Source organism: Pinus tabuliformis, chromosome 6 (assembly GCF_031772625.1).
Source record: "Pinus tabuliformis cultivar Carrire ecotype Pingquan chromosome 6, CPIR1, whole genome shotgun sequence".
NCBI lineage: Eukaryota > Viridiplantae > Streptophyta > Pinopsida > Pinales > Pinaceae > Pinus > Pinus tabuliformis.
Window position 1 is genome coordinate 62956718 of NC_142292.1, and position 4364 is coordinate 62961081.

Genomic DNA, 4364 nt, shown 5'->3' on the forward strand with positions numbered 1-4364 from the left:
GACTCAATGACCAATCCTAAGAGCTCACAATGGGAGCTTGAATTTTAAAAATAAAATTCCTTAAGCATGAAACCCATGTCTCAAGCATAACAAAATTAATTTTAGTGTTCTTCTTTACATCAATTACATAAAATCATGATTACACATGTCATTATGAAGACCGAACCTAGTTACATATTTCAACACTCCCTCTTAAATAGGGAGGTATTCATAATCCATACAAGGTACTTTAACATTCTCAATCTGAAGAATTCTCATAAGAAGAGTTGGATTGGTAACCCATCTGTTTAGCATCATATCATTCAACATTGTCACATAGCAAGGCCTTGACTAACCACTCTATCTCTTCACAAGATCAGAGCACAATGCTGGCGAGGCCATGATTTATAAACACCCTCATCATTGTCTCTCTTGGGACATACCCCACCCGGGTTCTCTCGGAGTAGGTTCCACTAGAACTATTCTTATCTTGGATTCCCCATCCTCAAAGAATATCGGTCCTCTACGACTACTCTTATCTTGGATGCCCTACCACATCCTCAAAGAGTATCAAATGCTAGTTGCTTACCCAATCCTCCATTTTTTCTTCCCAATTGAAGACAAGAATGATGTGTCTATCTCTCCCTCCCAACTAGGGAGGATATACCCATTTCAATGAAGGAATGCATTCATTCCTATAAAAGGAATATACCTAAGCTCCCTCTTAACCAGGGACTTGACCAAGGTCCCCAAGGGACTTGCTTCCAACAACTCTTTAGGTGGATATCATGGGACAAACAACTGCTTGTAGGATTCCCTCTTTCGATGACATGAATTTCTTCTTTGTTATGGAGCCTACATCTTTTTGGGACTTCTTGTAGGGCACAGACTATCCATCACTTGTGACAAGGTGCAGCTAAGAAAAGAAGCCTGTGAGACTTCATTGTTCCACCATGGCTTGGTTAAGTTGATTGTTCTGCATGAACTTCAGAGGGTAGGTAGGGACTGGCACACATTCATTTTCATGTCTGGTTTCAAGAACGAGACCGGTCTCAGCCCTCAAGCTGTAAAAGATCTTCCAACAACAACTGGTCATCAGGCAGAAATAAGATCCAAGAGATTTTCAAAGTTAAAGGCAAGGAAACAAGTAAGAGAATCCACCAGGCCACTGACTATCCAGGATACACCCCAGCAGTCCTTTAAAGAGAAAAGTCAGGTTAAAGAAAGTGCACATGAATCAAGCACAAGTGAAGGAGTTCAAAGAGGAAGGACTACGAGCCAGGTAGCTAAAGAAAAAGGCAAATCAATGATTATTGAAGAAAGCCCTGTTTCAAAGGGAGACTTAAATGACTTATTGCAAGCCATTGACATTGAAGAATCACCACTAGTTCAAGCAGATTTGATAGAGTCAGGAAAAGACAAGGCTAAGAGATTTAAAGCCTCAAAGAAACTCAAGTTTGATGATCAAATTGATCAACTTGTCTTTAAGCCCAGGAGACCCATAACAAGGAAGTTTAAACAAATACAGGAGGTACCGCCAAGAGCAGATGAAACAAGGGAGGTGACACAGCCTCATGAAAGAAAGGATAAAGGAAAAACAATTTCCATTCAAGAAGAAGATAGTGTGGAAGACTTGAAAAGGAGATTGGAATTGGCCAACTTTGAAATTGCTAGACTGAAGAAAGTTGCCAGGAAATTTGCAGTTAAGGAGGCTTATTTTAACCAAATGCAAGCTCGGTGGGAGGACCAAACATTTCAAATTCCCGAGGTGGTTGATTTTAGTGTTCAATTCTGTAGCTGGACTGTTCCTGCGCAGAAGTACATTCCTGAGCTACTCTCATTACCATCATTTTTTAGTGAAAAATAAGCGTTCCATTAAAACCACCTCCAATAGTTATCCTCAATTTCTAATATAACTTTTTAAGTACTCGTAAACTTTTGATTTAACCTTAATCATGCAAGATTATAGGTTGTTCCGTCTAAACTTTGCTCTTCTGGCCCTAATCACTAGTATAACAAATTTAGTTACCATCTCATTTTATTGGAGTTGATTTTGTTTGAGAATTTTGAGTACCAATGGAATATAAAGTATTCTTCTTTCAGATTGTTGATCTTTGTAAGTTTTAGATAATCTATGCTGGAATGTGATCAATGCCTTGTTGCCTTGTAACCTTGTTCCAGTGCATATTCACTGATGTGTTCTTTAAAACTGAAGAAATTCGATATCTTAATAACTGTTTTGGTATTACGTTGTACATTGAAACATGCAAGCAGATCTAACTATGCTTATTAGACAATGCAATTCTTTATTAGCAAGCATACCATATCAAAGGAGACAAGGATAAATGTTGATTTTAAAGAATGGAAATATCACTAAATAAAATCAAAGGAATTGCTACATAATTTTCGTGTCCATATATAATTTAGTTTACATGTCTAATCTTTCCGTAATAGGTTTACTGGTGGTAAAGGATGCAAAGTATTCATGTAGGGAGACTAAACTCTCATCTCTAGTTTCAAACCTTCAAATATGAAATTCCATCATTTTTACTGGCTTTTTAAATTGAATGAACGCTGTTATTTTTCCTTTTTTAAAGGATGAAACACATGCTCAAGGTAGCATCCTTTGGCTTATATGTTGCGATTGAAGCTTGATCTTTTGTGTCGGAATCAGGCTTTAAAGTGTACTGAACACTCAATACGCCTTCATCCGAATCTTCTAAGAATGTCATAATATAGGGCAGAGAAGTACAACTTCTAGTTAATAGTACTGAATTCTATTATCTTATCAGTCACCAGGTAGAAACATCATAAGAAGAAAAAAATTCCAAACCTTACAAACTGATGACCAATTAGTTCCTCAAAGTAAATTCCTCTTGCCAATGCCATCAACAAGATCCTTAATCTTAGAGATGATGCCATCAACAAGAAAATTAAATCTCAAAGGATGAGGTGCTCACAGTAAGCTCTTAGAGATAGCATCAAGAACCAAACTAATCTCAATTGCAACATGTCAAGGCTTGTACACACTACAAATGATTCATGGAGTAATCTTCCAAACTATGTGGAGGGCATTAGAATGGGATATCCATAGTTCTCCGCTCTCATTGAGGTAAGAATAAGTTTTGTTCCCATAGTAGCACTAAAACGAATAATATCTGCTTGTACAAAAAATAATCATTGAGAAATCTTGCAATGCATTAAAGAGTTATCCATTTCAAGAAAGCAAATAATTAACAGCAAAAATTCATATAATACAATGCTACTTCAAACATTTACAGATATATCTGGGAGAATACTTGCATGCGCTGAGCTGACTAGAAGATGTTATATCACAATTTTGATCTGGAAGCCTTTATCCTGGTATTGATCAAATAGCTACTGAAAACACACATATTAACTACAAAACCTGAAATTGCTGCTTTAGACAGCTGATTGAAGGCCAATCACACCTACATAACATTATAATGAATTAGTCCAGAGAAAATGAAAAGAGTTTCCAATATTTGATCATTTTGAAATCATTATTGCATATAAGTTTAAGACATACCACATGCGACCCTTCCACCAGCATTTCCTGTTGTTTTGCTTAGCTCATGTCCACCTACATTAGGAAGTAAATGGTAACTTTAAAGACTTGCACACGTTGATTCGACAATGATCAAACCCCAGAGGCATATATTTGGACTCCAAAACGTTTTACACAAAAGGACTGAACTGATACTGTGCTTGAGATTGAGAACATCTGCTTTAGTTGCAAAGCAAATTGCAAAGCCTGACATAAGCCTCATAACAAGAGGTAAATGGCTACAGCTAGTTGTTTTTCCATGGATGTGAGAAATCCATGAATAGGTGTCTGCATTGGAAAAAAATGAAATTGACGAAGATAAATTTTTCTCTTTGTTGCTAGATCCACTTCCAACTAGGTTAAATGTTTCAATCATATATAACAGAAGATAAAAGAAAGTTTTTTCCTTCTTTGCTATCATCAACCTAAACTATACTGTCATAGAGGAAGACTAAAGTCTCCACTAACTAGAGAAGCTACAGAAAATTAATATATACTAAATTTCACAAGGATAGAGGAATATTGACTCAAATAAGAATTGTAATTAGCTGGTAAACAGCAACGTTGCAATAAGGCAAATTTGCAAGTAAAACGGGTAAAAGGACAGACAGAGTGATTCAATAGAATCACACTCTTACGCTCCAAGCCACTAAACCAACCACAAGAACCAGAGTCTCGCTAGACTGACCAACACGATCTTCAGAGATCCAAGTAACAATAAAGCAAAATAGGACAAATGACAATTTTATGAGCACAGAATAAAATGACAGACATTCAATGAGAGACTTGAACGTGTTTATTCCGAAGATAAAGGCAT

General features: G+C 36.6%; 1 long non-coding RNA gene across 1 annotated transcript; it reads right to left on the reverse strand.

Moving 5' to 3' along the window:
* Positions 1-3156: 3156 nt before the first annotated feature.
* On the reverse strand, positions 3157-3691 carry LOC149257243 (uncharacterized). The gene is made up of 2 exons (XR_016245933.1): positions 3530-3691; positions 3157-3431 (listed from the first exon to the last, which is right to left on the reverse strand). It is a non-coding gene; the product is annotated as an uncharacterized LOC149257243 (long non-coding RNA).
* Between the last annotated feature and the right edge of the window lie 673 nt (positions 3692-4364).